The sequence below is a fragment of the Dama dama genome, chromosome 3, assembly GCF_033118175.1.
Source record: "Dama dama isolate Ldn47 chromosome 3, ASM3311817v1, whole genome shotgun sequence".
NCBI lineage: Eukaryota > Metazoa > Chordata > Mammalia > Artiodactyla > Cervidae > Dama > Dama dama.
The window spans coordinates 38,549,269-38,570,299 of record NC_083683.1 but is presented as its reverse complement, the minus strand read 5'-3'; the positions used below and the strand labels follow the sequence as shown (position 1 = coordinate 38,570,299).

General features: G+C 41.0%; 1 long non-coding RNA gene across 1 annotated transcript; it reads right to left on the bottom strand.

The window, feature by feature from the left end:
- Positions 1-983: 983 nt before the first annotated feature.
- On the bottom strand, positions 984-4,886 carry LOC133044290 (uncharacterized). The gene is made up of 3 exons (XR_009689911.1): positions 4,551-4,886; positions 4,270-4,328; positions 984-2,223 (listed from the first exon to the last, which is right to left on the bottom strand). It is a non-coding gene; the product is annotated as an uncharacterized LOC133044290 (long non-coding RNA).
- Positions 4,887-21,031: the final 16,145 nt, after the last annotated feature.

The window sequence follows — 21,031 nt, the reverse complement described above, 5'->3', positions numbered from 1 at the left end:
TTCATGTATTCTGTTGAGCAGCTGAGGCAGGAAGAGGTCTATGGGAGGTGTAGAGAGGTAAAATCACACATCTGTCACTTTCATGTGACATGCAGAACTGACCTGGAGGCCACCAAGGTAGTTGGTTAATTTCTCTATTGTGTATTTATAGAAGTTGTAACAGTAGGAAATAAACTGCTCAGTCCAAACATCCTTTATTACACTGAGAGTAGATCATAGAGATGTTAATGAAAACAATAATAACAACCATGAATTGAGTGTTTCCTGGGTTAAGCATGTTAAGTACTCTTCTAAGGGCTTTATTATTTAATTCCTACAACAACCCAAGAGAGAGTTCTTAAGTTCATTTCAGAGCAACAAATGTTAAGGACTTTGTTCTAAATCTTGGGAACAGGAGAGTACGGGTTTGACCTCCCAAGCTTATGTGATAACCATTGACCAGTAGTGTCTCTGCCTGGACAAACTCTTCAGCTTGGTGGCCAGAATGGTGTAGGCCTTTGGCTGTGCTGGCTGCAAAGACACTGGGCTTACCTATTGGGTTTCCTCTCACACGACCAAACCTCAGGATCACTCCAGCCCCTTGTTCTCACGTCTCATTGCCACAGTCAACTGCTTTCCTTCCTCATGTTCCATGTCTCTAAGTGCATCCTCTGGCTTGTTAGCATGTGGCCCATTTGAGAATCTACTTCATAGCCACGTATACAGTGGTCTATCCTGTATCTAGATTCACTTTCTACAGTTTGAGTTACCTGTGGTCAAATGCAGTTTAAACATGCGTGCATGCTCAGTTGTGTCGACTCTTTGCGACCCCATGGACTGTAGCCCGCCAGGCTCCTCTGTTCATGGGGTTCTCCAGGCAAGAGTACTGGAGTGGGTTGCCATGCCCTCCTCCAGGGAGTCTTCCTTACCCGGAGGATGAGTCTTCCTCACACGCAGGATTGAACTTGCGTCTTCTGTATCTCCTGCATTGCAAGCAGATAGATTCTTTACCCACGGAGCCACCTGGAAAACTCCATAGTTTGAATGCATTCATTGGACGTTCCCAGAAATAAACCATGAGTTTTAAATTGCGTGCCATCGTTCTCAGTGGCATGATGCAACCTCATATCTTGGCTTGTTCCATCCTGCCCAAGAACCATCGCTTTGTCCCGCCCATCCCACAGCTTAGTCACTTAGTAGGCATCTTGGTTATCAGATCTACTGTTGTGTTCAAGTCACTTTTATTTCACTTAATAACAGCCCCAAAGCACAAGACCAGTGATGTCATTCGGATATGCCAAAGAAAAGCGGGTAAAGTGCTTCCATTAAGTAAAAGGGTGAAAGTTCTCCACTTAATAAGGAAAGAAAAAAAAAAAAAAAAAAAAAAACCCCTATGCCAAGGTTGCTAAGATCTATCTTCTATCTGTGAAATCATGACAAAGAAAAAGAAATTTGTTGGTTTTGCTGTAGCATCTTAAACTGCAAAAGCCATGGCCACAGTGTGATAAGTGCTTAGTTAAGATGGAAAAAGGCATTATATTTGTCCAATAAGATATTCTGAGAAAGAGACCACATTTACCTAAATTTTATTGCAGTATATTGTTATAATTGTTCCATTTATTATTGTTGTTGTTAACCTCTCACTGTGCTTGATTTGTAAATTAAACTTTATTATGAGTATGTATGTAAAGGAAAAAACATAAAACATAGTATAGAGAAGATTCAGTACCATCCATGGTTTTATGCATCCACTGTGGGTCTTGGGAATGGATGCCTTGTGGTAGAGGGGAGGCCAAGGGAGTGGGAGCAAATGAGTTAATATGTTTCAGAGACTCACATATATTTGGCATAGAATCTAACCAATATAATCACAGCTTATTATCCTTTGCAGGCAACAATCATTCTTTTATTTGTTCAATAAACACTGAGTGACTGAGATGGTCTGGGCAGTGTGTGAGCCCTACATTAGTATTTGTGACAGGAGCATTTTGGAAATGCGATGCCCCATTCATTGGGGTGACTTTAATGGTGGAAGCCTTAGGCACCTCGGCAGCCAAGTTTTTTGGCTCCTCTCGCGTCACATTAACTCAATGGCCATGGACTCTGCTTATCTGAAAGGCTGGTCTCACTGGCACCACGTTAGAAAAAAGTGATGGATTTGATTCCATTGTGAAGAAAAGAAGAAAATGGCTCATTTGAGGTTAGTTGAACTCTTTCAGATGTAGAAGGTGCCATTTCTCTGACCTGGGAATATAAAATATATGAAATGGAACTTAGCTGACATGAAATTCAGCTTCAGAAAAGAAGCTTAGTTTCCATAATAGAACAGTGTCTTTGTAATTTTTTGTTATTGTTGTGAGTTCATTGAAATAAGTGGGTTTTCCTTTCCCCATTTCTAGGCCGTTTGAGAGGCCCTTTCTTTGGACTGGCTTTGCCGTTGCTGCACTGTCTCCCCCACCCCCACCGCCTTTGAACTTCAGCTTTTTATGTCATCCAGGATGACTGTCATCTGTAAGCACTTTGTGGAGAGCTTTCCCTGACTCTACAATAGTCAGTTTGCCGTAACATGAACAAGTTGGGAGACTCGGATCTACCGCAGACAGGACTTTTGGGTCTAATGAAGACTCTCTGTCAGGCCCGATTTGGATCCAGTTAATGAGGGTCTGATTAAATCTGCCATCCTCACAGAACATCGTGAGGTCTTTTGGGGCCAATAAACGATTCCCCTTATTTTTCTCACAGATACTGAGCTGTCAGTGGAAGCCTTTTGTGTCACGAGTGATCGGGAGTCATGTGTTTGCTGGATGACTTGCTAGGTCATCTTAGATAGGCCATTTAATCTTTTTGTGTTTTCGTTTCTTCCATCTGTGAAAGCATGATAACGCACAGTGGGCTTCTAAAGAAAGAGCTCGTAGGAAGGAGATAGAAGGTGTGTTACTCGAGAGGCTTTTGCAAAAACTCTGGATCACTGTTTACCAGAGATTGTCATCTGGAGGTGGCACAGTAGCTTTATGGCAAGTTTGAGCCAAAGTCTTTGCCAAGGAGATTTCAGATCTGAAGGAAGGGGAGGGGGCACTCCTGGTAATTCCTTCCAGAAGGTCATCAGAAAATCCTTGACAAGGGCTTGCTTGTTCATGCTGTTGTTTTGTTGTGAGGATACCATTTGAGAGGCCGAACTAAACCTTTCCACAATGAGAACAGGCAAATTCCTGTGTGCTCAGCTTCAGATTATAAACCACCACTAACATCTGGGCCGTTTTGTTGCTTTGGAGGGACTTTTCCCGTGCTTAGGAGCGAACACTAGAAACCCTGATTTTCTGTCACCAGCTTATTTACCTGCTCTCCGCCTCCTCCCTCCTCCACGCCTCTGAAACTACTAGGAGCGAGGTTCCTGTGACTCCCTCCTGTGTGACTTTTCCACTGGCAGTGACCCAACTCTCAGAATCATTCTGTTTTCCCCAGAGGGGATCACCAGACGCTCCAGTCTGTGATCAATGAGCAGTGTGCTATTTGGCTTTGCCTGGGCTTGCCCACGTGTCCTCCTCGCAAAAAAATGTAAAGAGAGCTGCTGCAGCTCTGCCCTGGGGGGATGGGAAGGACTTCAAGTCAAGAAACAAAGCCAGACAAAGACAGGGAACGTTGTTTCTTTCCCTGGTAGCTGGTACTTGCAGGAGAATGGGTTTTCTCTGTAAGAGTTCTGGGGCATTGGGTGGCGGTGTTCTAGCAATGAGGAGTCCCTAGGGTAGACGTCTGGTCCTCTTAAGAGCTGTGACAATTTGTCCATCTGTGTTACTCCACACTTAAAAAATTCTCAGCCATTTCATGACTTGCAGTCTTATGGCAAAAATACAGAGTTATGTGGTTAAACTTTAAAGCAATAGTTGTATTCACTGTGTATTGTTTGTATCAGCCAAAAACTGGAATGAACCTAAATGTCTTATAAGAATAATTTGGTTAAACAGATCACGATATCTATCTGTTTATTTCCCTGCAGATATTTCTGTTTCTACCATATAAAATGAGGATGTAAAAGACTGGGTTTTTAATTTTAAATTTCCGATGAGCTTAGAGAGCTTGATAAAAGTGATCAACCACTTCCTCAGAAAACAATGTCTATATGCTCAATATTTTCAGGGGATTCCAGCATAAACTTCTCTATCTCAAAGGTTAAGAACACTCAATATGAAGAATTTAGTAGAAGTAATATTGAGTAATTTCCATATATGGAGTAGTGGAACAAGCAGCTTATAAAAGAGTAAAATATCATTAAAAAAAAAAAAAAAAACTCACCTACATATGTATTGGGAGAAAAAAGTTTTTCTCAGTCCTCTTAAGATCCCTTGCTGGGCCTGAAAATTCAACTGACAAGATTAACAGAAGAAAAGCAAACACATTATTTAACACACTTATTAACACATTTATTAAAAATAAACACATTTATTTAACATAAGCTTTGCATGATACGGCAGCCTTCATAAGGAAATGAACACCCAAGCGAAAAACAAACTTGAATATTTTATCCTAGTTTCAATAAAGAGGACAAGATAAGTTAAAGAGTATAAGGTACCTACCTGCACTGAACTGGGGAAACAGCAAAGCCGGTTTGCTAGGATTCTTCATGGTGTCCCCTTGCCTCCAGAGATAAGGGTGCTCCCTTCCTTTGGGTGTGGGGGGAGCCCTTTCACTGGAAGGTTTTATGGCCTCTTTGGGGAAGAAAGGTAAAAGAGGAGAGGTCAGGGTGATCTTCCAGTTTCTGCTTTTTTTCCAAACTCCTTCAGCTTAAAATATTCCAGAAGCCAAGGTGTCATCAGAAAGGCTTTGACAGGCTAAACACAAAGATGCTTAACCACAGCTTCTCTAGAGGATGATAATACAGTCTCTGTGTGCTTATTTGTAGCTTCTGCCTTTCTAGAACTATCCACAGAATTGCTTTCATAAGAAGAAATATGTTGCATGAGAGTGAAAGTGAAATTCGCTCAGTCGTGTCTGGCTCTTTGTGACCCCATGGGCTATACAGTTCATGAAATTCCCCAGGCCAGAATACTGAAGTGGGTAGCCTTTCCCTTCCCCTGGGGATCTTCCCAACCCAGGGATCAAACCCCGGTTTCCCACATTGTGGGTGGATTCTTTACCCGCTGAGCGACAAGGGAAGCCCAATATGTTGCATAAGTTTGTTTAAATTTTCTTTAAGAAGCTGTAATCTTTTTTGGCAAGTGTGTTAAAAACCTGGGGACATTTTTAGCACTGCTCTTTATTCAGCAAATGATGAAATGCTAGAATGAAGGGACATTAGGATGAAGGGACACAATTTTCAAGTGACATTTAATTAGGGCCAAATAAGATACCGCATTGACAAATTTCTTTTCCTTACAAAATCCACAGATAAAACAAATTTAAATCAGAACCAATTAAAACATTCCAATCTTACCCAGAGTGTGCAAGAAAAGTCAGTTTATAAGTAACCTTTAACTTGTCACCAACAGCATTTTCACTCCCAGAGTGGCCTTTGGGGACCTGTTCTGGGTCTGTGCTTAGTCACTGAGTCATCTCCGACTCTGCGACCCCATGGACTGTAGCTCACCAGGCTCCTCTGTCCATGTGATTCTTCAGGCAAGAATGCTGGAGTGAGTTGCCATTCCCTTCTCCAAGGGATCTTCCTAACCCAGGGATCGAACCCCAGTCTCCCTCATTGCAGGCAGATTCTTTACCATCTGAGCTACCAGGGAAGCCCCAAAATGAAGGATCTGCCCCCCACAGAGGACCTAAGACAACTCAGTATCTCGAGAGATTACGGGTCTGTTATTCTTGTCTTGCATCTTAGGAGGCAGCTGAGAGAACTTGCTCCACTCCCTCTGACCTTGCTGTCACAACTTGAAGGTTAAGTTTGCACATCCCCTCTTCACAGGCAAGAGTCTTTAACAAAAGAGAAATTAGTTTGGGAACTGCAGTGGTAGCTGCTTGGCATCCATGCCCCTTTTCTTGGGTGGGAGGGTGCCTTCATCTTCTTTTGGAGAAGCGCCTTTTCGTGGCCTCAGTGGCTGCAGATTCTGTGAGGCTGGAGGGCGGGCATCACCCTCCTGTCCAAGCCAAACACGTGACCCAGGCCTGAGTAATTAGCGCATTCTCTCTTTCTCTCTCTGGCCAATGGCCTCAGCCATGCCCCAACGATCCATCCCCTCAATGAGATTACAAAGGAGTAGCTCCTGATGGTGATTTCTACACCGTGGTTTCTGTATGGAAACCTGGAATCCTGGAACGATCCTGCAGAAGAGTGAAGGCCAAAGGGCAGGGCAGAGGGAAGAAGGCAGGGAGGGGTCGGGGTAGGAAATCAAGTCCCAGGGCTTCATCAGTTCAGGGTGTGCTTGGACCAGAGTGGCCACGGTGTGTGGGAATTATTTTTTTGTTTTGTTTTTTCTTTGTTTAAGTCAGCTTGTATTAGAGCTATTTTTCACTTGCAACCTATTGGGTCCTCATTCACATACTAGTATGATAATAATAACACCTATTGACTGTGTGTGTGTGCTCAGTTGTGTACGACTCTGCGACTCAATGGATTGTAGCCCACCAGTCTCTTCTGTCCGTGGAATTTTCGAGGGAAGAATACCAGAGTGGGTTGCCATTTCCTACTCCAGGGGATCTTCCCAACTCAGGGATCGAACCCGTGTCTCTTGCATTGACCGGCAGATTTTTTACCACTATGCCATCTGGGAAGCAATAATACCTGTTGAGAACTCCCGAAAGAGCAGATCTTGTGTAAATCCTTTATATAGATTCTCCTATTTAATTCTTATGATAGATTTTTGTCTTTTTAAGAAACTAAAAAAAAACTAAAAAAAAAAAAGAAAAGAAACTGAGGCTCAGAAAGGTTAAGTAACTAGCACAAGATCCCTCAGCAAGTAGTAGCATCACATTCAAACCCAGATATGTCTAAAGCCCTGCATTCCTAATGAGCATACTCTAAACTTTGCAGGGATACTGGATGAAAGTTAGGCCTGACAGCTAGTGGGCTGTTCATTTTTGCAAAGGGAGGTACCGAGGATGACAAATGAGTATTTAATCAGCATGGCCAGTTTTAGGGGGTTAAACTTTCTTCACCTTCAGTGGAATGATCAGTGCCCCCTTGCTATCACATCTTTTTGTTTTCTGACTACCAAACAATGTTTAACAGAAGGCTCTTAACTGTCTTCATCTTTTAGTCAAAGAGTCTGGCAGAAACGAACTGACCTACAGGTGCATCTCCCACAAGTGCTTTGGGGCTCCTTGAGCCACAGACAGGCAGACTTGTGGGCTTTTAAGTATGGGTCCTTCAAGAGTCAAGGAGGAGCTACAGGCCACTTTGGCGCTACGTTGTTGTAAACCAGAGTGGGCTTTCTTTTCAATAATGACATGAAAACAAGGAGATGGATCCGTTCTGCGCTGCCCTATTCCCCGGGTAGCGTTTTCTTACCCTTTTACAGGACGGAAGAGTTTTCTCTTGAAGTTTGAAGAAAACAAGGTAAACATGTGCCTGGGAAGCGCCGGGTATGGTTTTGACTCTGGCTGTGAGGTTCACGCTGTACTCATAACATCCTGTTCTTCTCTGCTGGCTGTGATGTGGTAGATAGCAGTCCCTCCCTGGGCTGTGAACAGCTGAGCTCATTTTTCATAAAGATGCTGCTCTGTGAGACTGAGGAAGTGGGCCGCGGCCACCTCCTCCTTTGTTACTCTTATGGTTAAGGATGGGTTTTCCCAGTTGCCCTTGCCATCTTCTCTAAAATTAGGTCTTTAATGCCTTTGGGATATGTGGCAAAGTTAAAATTTTACTGGAAGCCCACAGAGTATTAGCGAGTGGGAAATATGCCTCAAAAAAGTAATTTGTTTAGCACAGGAGAAGTCTGCTCTGTCAAAACCTGCAGCTACAGAGTCAGGAGAGGAAGAGTGGCTGCTGGAGAAAGATGTGATGACAGCTGATACTGAAATCAGGCAGAGTAAGAGCGATCATCCTAGGGACTGGGATTCCTGCCTTTGGATCCATCCCTTCGGTAGGGGACTGGAGGGCTTAGAGCTGACTTTTTTACACAATATACTTAGCAGTTTCCAAATGACCTTGGGCCTAAAAATCACATCTATTACAGAGACACAAATGGAATAAGGAATAGACTCTCACTTCTGTGGTCAGGGAGCTGACCCAAAATTAATTCATTGCATTTGGAGATTCTGAAGGCATAACTAGAATAGGAATGACTTCTGCTAGTCAGTTACAAAGGAAATTGTTTCCCTTCTGTCTCTGCTAAGTTGCAGAGTCACTGCTTTGCCATCCAGGAGCTGGACAACACAGTGGGTGTGTTTTTTGAGTGGCTTTTATTGGCGAGCAAGATGGTATCCATCCTTGTGATTGTGTGTCTCATTGGGCAGTTCCAAAATTTGCCTCATCCCTGGAATCAGGAAGATGCTTTAAAAAGGACAGAGAGATCCTTTGTCAAACTGAGACCTAATGAATAGCATCACGTAAGAACAGGGCCATTCATAATTTCATCTGGGTGATTCTTTTAGTCAGCCAGGGAGCCATCATTCTAGTCTTCCCTCCTTGGAATAGATAAATTAATCAGATTAGCAACTTGCCATTTGAGATCTGTAGGCATCACCTATTGGACAGGCCAGCTTTCAGTTAGGAGTGGAAGGCAGGGTATGAAAAGTGAAGATTAGAGGGACATGGCAGAAGCAAGACCGGACTGATGTTAGCAGCATGGTAGAATCATATATGAAGACCCCAGATGGATATAGAGGATTGTTGAGAGGGTTGGCTGTCTGGCTACCCACTCCAGTATTCTGACCTGGAAAATTCCATGGACTGTATAGTCTATGGGGTCGCAAAGAGTCGGACAAGACTGAGTGACTTTCACTTTCACTTTAGCAACTAAACAATAAAACAAAGGACATCACATGTCCATTTACTCATTCAGTCATTTAATTCAGCATCTTTTATTGAGCAGAACCCATGCTTGTTGGGTATGGGGGCAGGAGTTGGGGAACTTAATAAATAAAACACGGTCTCTTCTTCCATCTAAATGAACCCCAGTTCTAAGGGAATGTAAGAAATTAAGAGGAAATAATCAGCTGTCCCTGGGCAGGAGAAAAGGGTATGCCAGAGAAATCTTAGAGAAGGAAGTGCCTGACCAAGGTGTTTAAGAATGAAAGGGAGATTCACCTGGAAAATAGACCCAGTCTTCTCAGGCAAAGGCAATAGCTTGAACAAAGGCAAAATGGCCTGTGGGTCTGTAGAAGTCTATGAATCAATAACTTGCCATTATAGTGTGAGATGGACAGTGGTGGGACATCTGGTGATTTGGCGGCATCCAAATCATACAGGGTCTTCAATGTCCACACTTCTGTTCGAAGGAAAGAACTTGGCACAACTCAAACGTGTGACCATATAAATGTACAACAGAAGAGAACAGAGGCTGTTCAGAGACACAGGTGAGTGTTCATGAACTCTTGCTTTTATTATGTATATACCTTGAAATCGGGGTTGTTTAAGATTCTACTTCTCAGAGAAGCTGGATATATTACTATAGCAACTCACAACTTTTGGAAAATTAGTGTATTTTTTTCTTAACTGCAGGATATGTTAAAAAAAAAAAAAAAGAAAACCACTTCTTGCTTAGATTTTAAAATGCCTTAATTTGAGAGACTGTTAGTCATGAAGGTGTTTCCATAGCAGATGTGTGTGGGACATCCTAGCTTTGTTGGCAGTGGTTTAGGGGAACTTATCTTATTTAAATTGGGACAAGGCCTGGTATGATGGTGGATAAGGTCATGGCACTTTTCCCATACCATGAGGCCTCCATTTAAGGGCAAGATAAAGGAAAGGCAAAGAGCAAGAAGAGAAAGTGCTGGAATGAAAGCAAATAACAAAAGGAAGATAAAAATGGAAATCCCAGTTCAATGTGAATAATAGGAATGCAAATGGTGCTGCTAAAATAGAAAGGAACATTACTTTTCAAAAAGGCAAAGCAAAGGAAAATTGTAGTAGCAGAAGCATTTTGCATGGTAAAATTGTACACTGTGTATGCCTCTCAGAAGCAAAGCCACCTACTCTAATTTTTCCCAGCACGATGCTGTGAATTTGGTGAGTCATTTTTTGAAGGTTTACTACAAAGCTCCAAAGATCTGCATATTTTTTTTAAAACATTTGGATTAAATCTTCTTTTTTCCCAGCAGCTGGCCACTAATGCTCCTATTTTATAGCCAAAATTTTCACCTGGGCTACAAAATAACACACTTTTTAAAAATTAGTAAGTTTATGGAATGATGTCTATGATTTATTGTTAATTAAAAAAAATCATGGTGCAAGAAGTGTTTATGGTATTCTGCTCTGAGAATAAGGTAATCTGAATATAAATTTGCTTATATTAAAACAAAGACTCGGGAAGAAGATACTTTGAGGGAGTGAGAGAGGAAATGAGGTCAGAGGGGACAGGGTTAGAAGTTAAATGTGTGAATATATTTTGTTTCTGATTTAAATTTAAAAAACGCACAAGCATTTTACATGACTCTAAAACAAAGCTAATCTCAAGACAAAGCAGTCTTTAAAAGTTGAAAGCAAAATGGCACAGATGAGCACGAGTCTCAAATTAATGGCATAAACTCAGAGAGAAAGTACTTCAAGTGGCTAACTCATCTGCAGAAATACCCTAAGGGGGAAAAAATGTCAAAAAAATTTTAAACTGTGTTTTCTAATTTTCTTGATGATAGTATTGTTACTGTTTTAGATTCTCTCTCTGCTTCTCTCCCTCCCCCGTCACTGTTGTGTACAGTGTGTTAGTTGCTCAGTCGTGTCTGACTCTTTGCGACCCCATGGACTGCAGCCCACCAGGCTCCTCTGTCCATGGAATTTTCCAGCAAGGATGCTGGAGTGGTTTGCCATTTCCTTCTTCAGGGGAACTTCCCGACCCAGGGATTGAACTCCAGTCTCCTGCACTGCAGGCAGATTCTTTACCAGCTGGGCTACCAGGGAATACTATGTGTATGCTATGGAATAAAACAGTGAGAAACTATGCTGGTGTTGGGAATTAGATTTTTGGCATGGAAGAAGGTCGTTCAAGTATGAGATCAAAGAGGTTAAGTAAAAACCCTGTGGTCTTGAATTTGTATTGTAATTGTCAATCGAAATTGTGATGTATTTTTTTTTCCCATTTATTTTTATTAGTTGGAGGCTAATTACTTTACAATGTTGTAGTGGTTTTTGTCATACGTTGACATGAATCAGCCATGGATTTACACGTATTCCCCATCCCGATCCCCCCTCCCACCTCCCTCTCCACCCGATTCCTCTGGGTCTTCCCAGTGCACCAGGCCCGAGAACTTGTCTCATGCATCCAGCCTGGGCTGGTGATCTGTTTCACCCTAGATAATATACATGTTTCGATGCTGTTCTCTCGAAACATCCCACCCTCGCCTTCTCCCACAGAGTCCAAAAGTCTGTTCTGTACATCTGTGTCTCTTTTTCTGTTTTGCATATAGGGTTATCGTTACCATCTTTCTAAATTCCATATACATGCGTTAGTATACTGTATTGGTCTTTATCTTTCTGGCTTACTTCACTCTGTATGATGGGCTCCAGTTTCATCCATCTCATTAGAACTGATTCAAATGAATTCTTTTTAATGGCTGAGTAATATTCCATGGTGTATATGTACCACAGCTTCCTTATCCATTCGTCTGCTGATGGGCATCTAGATTTGCTTCCATGTCCTGGCTATTATAAACAGTGCTGTGATGAACATTGGGGTGCACGTGTCTCTTTCAGATCTGGTTTCCTCGGTGTGTATGCCCAGAAGTAGAATTGCTGGGTGATATGGAAGTTCTAGGATTAATCTCAAAAATATACAAGCAACTCCTGCAGCTCAATTCCAGAAAAATAAATGACCCAATCAAAAAATGGGCCAAAGAACTAAACAGACATTTCTCCAAAGAAGACATACAGATGGCTAACAAACACATGAAAAGATGCTCAACATCACTCATTATCAGAGAAATGCAAATCAAAATCACAATGAGGTACCATTACACGCCAGTCAGGATGGCTGCTATCCAAAAGTCTACAAGCAATAAATGCTGGAGAGGGTGTGGAGAAAAGGGAACCCTCTTACACTGCTGGTGGGAATGCAAACTAGTACAGCCGCTATGGAGAACAGTGTGGAGATTTCTTAAAAAACTGGAATTAGAACTGCCATTGTGATGTATTTTAATAGAAAAAAATATAGATTCTCTAGCTGTACTATCTTTTTCAGATGTGTTAGAAGTACTCACCTAATTGTTGGCATAGGGGAAGACTTTGGGGGTCTGACTCCTCCTTATTTAGACTTTCTTTGAAGATTCCTTTCTCTAGTTTCACCCTATCATCTGTATCTTCAGAGATACTTGGAACCTTCAGTTCCTAAAGTATTCTGGCTTTCTTCTGCACAAATTGCCTTATTCCCTATTAGCATTCCTCTCTTCAGGCATAAAATTTAGCTTTATCTAATCTATCAAATAAGTTACCACTTATTCAACTGTTTTCCTTTTCTCTCTTTGTTTTGCATACCTCATTTGCTATCATTTACTCCTCAGTTCTTTGCTATCAATATTATTGATTTAGAGTGTGAGTGTGTGCACATGTGTGTACTTAATTTCCTTTAAAGATTTTAGAAGCATTTCAAAGGAAATAAAATGAATATGGGTATTTAACTCACTATGTTTAATCAGTATATTTACCTTTACATTTTTTTATTTACTTATTTTTATTTTATTTTTCTGACCAGACCACGTGGCTTGTGGGATCTTAGTTCCCCAAGCAGGGATTGAAACGTGGCCCTTGGCAGTGAAAGCATAGAGTCCTAACCATTGGACTGCCAGTGAGTTTCCTAAATTCTTAAGAGATAGCTTTAAACATAATTAGGTTTGGACAACAAATAGAGCTCATCAGCATTATATGCTCCCAGAAAACAAAATAAGAATGTTAATACTGTTTCATTTCCTTGTGTTTCATCACTTCCCAACTTGAGATCATCTGAAATTTTAGTAAAAGTTTTTTTTCTATTAAGCATAAAAAATTTAAGCTTAACAATCCACTTTTAATTGTTTTTTTTTTTGTTCTTTTTACCATGCTTTCTTATATCCCACATCTTTCCTTATCTCAGCTTCTTAGTTTCGTTGGTATATAAGTTTGAATAACTTGTTCCCATTTTAGTAGAAGTTGGCTCAGATTATAGAGCTCATCTCAGCGATTGTGGAGGTAGAAGGAGACATCCTGCAAGGAGGACGTGTGAATATCACTAGCTGCTTGCGACAATGAACTGCCCCAGCTCTTTGGTCTCGGAGCCCACAGTCTTGTATTTTAGCCTGCGGGCAATCACTGCTGTGTCTTGCTCCATGTATTCAGGAGGTGGGGGGCAGGCTGACAAGCCTAGTTCCTTTGAATGCACTGCCCCAATTAATCACTGTGACAATTGCTCCCTGACCTCCTTCTGCCTGAAGTTCCCTGTAATCACTCTCATTCCACACTGCTTCTCTCCTGTATGCTATTCTCGGGTCTTGCTTCCCCGAGAATTCAAACCTCTCTGCTCTGTATCTCTTACGATGATCTTCCTCTTTGGTGTTGACATTACTCTTTCTTGTTCTCCAGTGCTGTTATGAATATATTTCTTTGATCATATCAGAGACAGAGTGGGAGGGAGTGTGTGTTCATTCCACTATTTTGTTCCTATTTCTGGATTACACACATGTAACAATGCTGCTAACATATATAACGAATGAAACAAGTTCCCTGCTGACCAGCTCCTCTATTCCTGCTGTGTTGTTTCAAAAAGAAATTTTAATTTTTTAATTTGTTCTTCCTTTCCTTTGGTCTTTTTTTTTTTTTTTTTCTTAGCTGTTTCTCCTTATTTTTGTTCGGTATAATCCAACATGATTTTAAAAGTCTGTCTTTTCAGCCAGTCACACATAAAAACCAACAATAAGATCTTAACTCTGTTACTTATTTACTATGTGTATTCTGCCAAGTGGCAAAGAAAGAATTTCCAGTATAGATTCCCCTACTGGTACTAAGAGCATCTGTAAAATCACAGTCATGTGAAAGAAAGCCAAAAACGTACAATGGAGGCAGTGTTGTTCAAAACGGTTTTCTTTAAATGTACTTATCTTAAAAGGACTCTGTATGTTCCTTCAGTGAAATGGATACTTTCTTTTCCCACATGTTAAATTGGCAATCACCTTATTTTCTGGAACTGCATTGTCAACTTTTCTTGTTTGCTACTGGAATCAATGCAAAGAATATTAATATTTTATCAGAGAGTTACTGTTTTCTATAAAAACTATTATAAAGTTTTTATTAAGCTAAAAGAATATATTTTTGTGCTTTTTAAGGTAAATCGTTCTCATTAAGAGAAATTGTTCTCATTTATTGGTTCCAGTTATTGCTTTTGCCCTGCAATTCCATCTCTGCAATTATAATGGAAAACCTTAGACTAGAAGTTAATTTATAATATTTCATCTAAGGCATTTTTGGCATGACTGTGAAGGTTAGTGATAATGTTATTATATTGTATGTAATAAATGGATACCAGGAAGTGTGGTTTACCTAAATTAATGCAATTCTCATAGAGCAAAGGAATGATATTCTCCTTTCAAATTCTCCAAACATACTTGAAGTTCCGATATTATTCATGTAAATTCAAGAAAACTGATCAGTACACAAATAACATTAGTTGGTGTAAAAAAAAATCTGTATATATTTCATGCTTTTATCACCTTGAAATCTGTATTTTGAGAGTACAGTTTTACCAGCATCTTGAGATATATTTAACTTCTGCATGTCACTTATATCATTTCTCTCTCTTTTTATTGGAATAGAATTATTTTACAATGTTGTGTTAGTTCTGCTCTACAACAACTATGAATCAGCTGTAAGTATATTTATACCCCCTCCCTCTTGAGCCTCCCTTCCACCCGCCCCCATCTCATACATCCAGCTCATCACAGAGCACCGAGCCTTTTTTCCCTAATACATGTGATCCATGTGTACCTTGAGATTTTTACCTGAAGCCTCCTTTGCTTTGTGCTTTATTCTTATGCCAGTTCTCTCTGTCCCTGGGACATATGTTGAGTCTTATTTAGATTTTGGAGCAAATAATAAAAGTGAGAATTAAAAAGAACAGGCTATTCTGATGCTGCAAGGAACTCACAAGGTAATTTATCCCACTCTTCATTTTTTCCATGAGAAAACTTAAGCCTAGGGAAAAAAAAAAATGCATGGTTAAATTTTCATGACAGGCTCACACTAATGAGAAAGGGTGTACACCCTTGGTGAGTAGATTAGGTTTTCTGGCATCTCTTACTCCTATCCCTGCTTTGAGCAGATGATTCAAGTTAAGATGATGCCAAATTTCAGGAGATTTAAAAACGTCTTTAGCTCTAGAATGTGGATCATACATATTAAACTCCTACCTTGATTTTGAAGAAATCTACACTTAAGTTTTGTGTTTTTGCATTGTCTTTTTTTCTTAATCACCTGCGCCTATGCTATTTGAATATATAAAATAAATTAAGTTGCTAAGGCACATTCTGAAACCACAGTATGGAAAGTCCATGAATGTCACCTTGGGAAAAAGTTTTGCTTGTCAAAGACTGAGTGTAATAATGTAATATTTTGAGTCTTTGAAAAAGTTCCAGGCTGTTCCACATGGGCTTTTCTGTGGAACTCACTAAACCATTTTCTGTATAAAGTCAAACAAACCCACAAGTAGACAGCAAAGAATCTAGGGTAATTGACTGGACTTTGTCTGAAAGCTTCATTTAGGGATTGAATTAACAAAGAACACATATTTTTTTTTTCCTGTTTGTTGTGTAATTCTAGTAGCGGAAAGCAAGATTACTATTTAGTTGATAGCTTTTGCCTTAAGCATATTCTTCTATTTTTCTCTCTCTCTCTCTGTGTATGTGTGTGTGTGTATGAGGGACAGAGAGGGGGGAATTTTAAAAGCAAACTCTGACCTGTTGGGTAATTAACACCCTTACAAAAAAATAAAGGGTTTATTGTAACTTGGTTTGGAGGAAAGAAGCCTGAATGAGGAAACCCAAGTTTCACTTCCAGCTCTTACACACGTACTTGTGTGATGTTGAGTAAGTCACTTGCTTTTTCTGGATCTTAGTTTCCTCCTCTGTGAAACTATAAGGGGGGATAGGATTTACTTTCAAAACCTTTTCCCAACTTTAAAGTTTCATAATTCTCTGAAATAAAGTATTTGTACTTCACTGATTCTCACAAAATAAATAGATAACATTTAGTAGCCATAAATATCAGAATGAGTTTTTACATCACTTTCTTCTTGGAAAGAAATACAGTACATGAGAAAATAGCCTTTCTTACTGGACAAGCTTACACTTAAGAATAATTTTATCTTCATCAACCCAGCAAGCTCTATCTTTTGGGGACTTATTAGTAGCTTTTTGGTTGTTATAGCCAAAATTTCAATTATACCTCTTTTTAAAAATTTGCTCATTATATATATACTTTTTAAAAAACCTGATTATTTTCTTCAAGAGGGATATGATAGTGTATACTCATCTATATATTTCTGTGATTATTCAATTACCTGTTTTCATACTAGACTATATGGCCCAGGAGGGCAGATATCATTTTTGTGTAGTTAACAATTCAATCGTAGAGTTCCAGGTAGTGCCTGGCATCTAGTATGTGTTCAATGAAGGAAGAATATGGTTGTATAGGTCTGACCGAGATGGTTACATCAGAGGCCATATGTTATCCTTGAATCCTCCAAGAACATTTCCGAAAGAAAGTACGAGACTCAGCTTCATTTCTGAGTTCTCTGGAATGTATTGTTGATGGGGAAGCATTTTCTTAGAGGTTTTCTCTTTTGTGAGGCGAATAAAGATGGCATTGATCTGGCCTGATATATCTCACAGCCACTAGGTGTTAGGCAGTTTAGATCTTATCCATTTTTCCTGTGTCTTCTGTGTAGAAAGGCTGTTTGTAAACCAGATGTGAGCAGCTAATTGATGATGCCTCCTCCCCTACCTCCCCACAAACTTTTATGACTTTTCATATAGATCCTTAACCTCAGTTTGCTAAAGCGCTTGACTGAGCATTTTGACTCACCATCCCTCACAAGAATGAAGGGATCAACACCAGCAAGCCAGAGAAATCTCACCAGAGCCAGGATAAAGGTAACAGATTCAGAACACGCCCATCAATGACACTGTGGCAAGAAGACTCTGTGTGGATAGAGCTTCATGCTGGTTATGATACCCAAGCAATGTCACAGCTCAGTGAGATCAGGGATTTTGATCATTGTTATAATATTCCTTCATAAATCATAACTGTTAGGTGGAGCTGGGTCCTATATGGAAAGTGATGCAATGATGTTGCTTGAGGAATTTTGCAAGGATAAGGTTTAAGCAGGTTTAAAAGAAAAATTCTCTCAATCCTCTTTCCTTTCTTCTTTCTTTATATCTCTCCTCCCTCTCTTCTCCCCTCCCTCCTGTCTTCTTTTCCTTCCTTCCTCCTTCCCTCCTTCCCTTTTATTTCATAAACAGGCTGTATTCTACACTGAAAGATCTTGGATTTTAGAGTGAAGCAATTATTATTTAGCATCTTGACTATGCCATTCTCTATCAAGTCACTTTAACCTTTCTCAGGCTGTTTCCTCAAGTGTTAAAAGGCAGATCATAAATGCTTACTTACATCATAGGGTTGTAGGGAAGCTTAAGTATTATAACAACATCAGCTACTGTTTATTAAACATCAAATATGTGTATTATCTAATTTAATACTCACAATAACTTTGCAAGTACAATGTCTGGTACATGGTAGGTGACATATAAGTAACAAGGTAATGGACGTATTGGGTGCTCTCTATACCATGTTTTTTTGAGTAAGTGCTTCCTTAGTTGTCAGGTGTCATTATTCATGCATTAGGCCGCACAGTTCCTGCCACCAAAGTGAAACTGGTCATTCATTCATTCATTCAAAACATGTTCTTTGAGTATCTGCTACATACCAGGTATTGTGTGTGTTACTTGGGAGAAAACAGAGAACAAGGAGCAAGACACGATTCCTAACTTCAAAGGGATTATAACTGGGGAGAGATTATAGACAAATAAAGCTTCCCTGGTAGCTCGGACGGTAAAGCGTCTGTCTACAATGTGGGAGACCCAGGTTCCATCCCTGGGTCGGGAAGATCCCCTGGAGAGGGAAATGGTAACCCACTCCAGTATTCTTGCCTGGAAAATCCCATGGACTGAGGGTCCTGGTAGGCTACAGTCCATGGGGTCGCAAAGAGTCAGACACGACTGAGCGACTTCACTTTTATTTTTTATTTTATTTTATTTTTTTTTCAGGAGAAGGAAGGATTTATTTCTTGCAGCAAGAAGAACACTGGGTATCTTTCAGCAATCAGTGTCCTCCCAATAGCATAACTGGGGAAGTTTTAAGTTTAGGGTGTATGTGCATTCATAGAGGGGCTTGAGCAGAGGACAATCCATCACAGAATCATGGCAAAGAGTCCAAGCTCTGAGAGTGAAACTGAAGTCGCTCAGTTGTCTCCGACTCTTTGCGACCCCATGGACTGTAGCCTACCAGGCTCCTCCATCCATGGGATTTTCCAGGCAAGAATACTGGAGTGGGGTGCCATTGCCTTCTCCAGCGACTTCACTTTTATAGACAAATAAAGAGACCGTTATAACCAAATGTGTTAAGCCCATTGATAGCAGGAAATACAAAATGGATGTTTTAGGAGGAGGGATCCCGTGATTCCAGTTTGGTGGGTTTCAGTGAGAGTTCCTGGGAGGATATCATATCTACGCTAAGACTAGAGAGATGTGTAAACTACAGATTAGAGGCTGCGATGTGTTCTAAAGAACTCCATATTCCAAGGCACTAAGAAGAGAGGCAAGCTCCGGGAGCTGGTGATGGACAGGGAAGCCTGGTGTGCTGCAGTCCATGGGGTCGCAAAGAATCAGACACGACTGAGCGACTGAATCGAACTGAAGAAGAGATTCACTGTGACGGATCTGAGAAACTGAAAGCAGTTCAGTCTGGAATTTGAGGGGGTCAGTGGTGAGAGCTGCAACTGGGAGTAAGCAGGACTGCTGGTCCTGGAAATGTTGGGTACCCTCCTAGCAGACATCGTCGAATTCCCAGCTACCTTTCAGCTGTTCCCAAGTTCTCAGTTTCTCTCTTCCTCACGGGACACCTGATCTGAGTGGGCTTATAGTTATGGTGCTAATTCCTGATTCACATGTAGCCTTTAAGCTGTGTTCTTGGTCCTGAAAAGGAAAGGCTTATCTTGCTAGCAGCATGGCAGGACGTTCTCGGTCAGTTGGCTGTCTGTAAACATCAGCCCTCCTCTTATCTAAGGGAGGTTGGGCTCCAGGGCAAGGAGGCTCTTATCAAGGGGCTCTTCTAGCCAGCTCCTGGCAGTCTGGGGTCCTTTTAACAGGCCGAGGAATCTGAGGCCAAGGGTGGTGAGGGTCAAGTTTCACTGAACTTGGCCTTGACTCTTAAGCGCCTTCTGGGAATCCTAAGCAATCAGGATCCGGGGACATGATCACCTAATTGCCAGACTCTGGGATGTGACCATCTAATTACTATTTCACTTTTCCTGGGACTAGAGAGATAAGTGACACATAGATCAATAAGCTGGGAGGACTGATTCATTTATTGACTCCCAGATAGTTTATCTTTGAGCTTGTGTTACAGAAAGTTCTCTTCCAGGAGCTAAGCTGCCAGAGTGCGGAGAAAAATCTGAGGTGTGGTCGGGATCCAGAGATAGGAAAACAGATGGCCAGTTCTCAGCATTGCCTTTCTTTTGTGCGAGAGTTAAATGTTCACTAACTGAGTGTAAATGTGAATCTATATGTCACATCCAGACCCAGACATTTTGAAAATGGAAGAGGCGGCTAGTCCTGAGAGTTCTGGGAGAGCAGGCGTAAACTGGGGCTGTTTCAGGCGGACTCAGACCTGTGTGCATTTGTGCTCGGTTACTTCAGGTGTGTTCGACTCTGTGACCTGATGGATTACAGCCTGTCGAGCTCCTCTGTCCATGGGATTCTCCAGGCAAGAATACTGGAGTGGGTTGCCATGCCCTCCTCCAGGGGATCTTCCCCACCCAGGGACAGACATAGGAGTGCTGTAGCCGTGAGCTCGCTGTTGGTCTAACACTGCTCCCCAGTTCATGGTGTGTGTACTTAAGGGGGAAGAACCTGTGGCCAAGGCATTTCTGGGTCTTTTTATGGCATTATGTGTTTGTGCTCCCCAAAGCAATTTTTGGAACATTCCCCATTTTATGTAATCCTCATGTTTCTGCAAGGTCCCTGTTAGCCATTTGAGTACAAGACAGTTGGTTTCTATTCGAAGCAAAGGAATGGGAAATCTGTAAAACGGAAAATCTGAAGGGAGAGATCATCGTGGAAGGGAAAGCTTGAGCTGTATCTTCTGACTTTTTATAATCTTTTATTAGTTAGAATGTGGAGGTGGAGACATCCTTCTCTTTAAAAGATTGGCTCTTAAATTCTGTCTCATCCGTGATTAACTTTGATGATACCTGACTAAGTGGGTAGGGATAATTATTTGTGTTATTATTGTTTATCCAGAGAGGTGACAAGGAAGAAAATATGTCACGTGCAACTAACAGATGAGCGACTAAGGAGGCACTTTCTCGATTTATGAACTGTTTTCTCCTGAACAAGTTTCTTGGTAAAATAACTAAAATGACAACGTGCTGTGAAGCCAATACCCATCTCAGCACTAGTGTTTTTCTCCACCTCAAGTCAAAGAGATTATGGGAGAATTTGGTGACCAAGTGCTACTTTCATTTCTTACTGTTTCCTCCATTCTAACAATGTGAATAATAATTATAACAATATTAAAGAGTAGCACTTAAGGTACTGACTCCTAAAGCAGATGTCTTCACCTTGGAACTCTCGCCAGTCAAGGAGTATTTGGCATCGTTGGGGCATATTTTGGCTTGTCTCAACTAGGGGGGAGCGTGATTGGCATCTAATGATTAGAGGC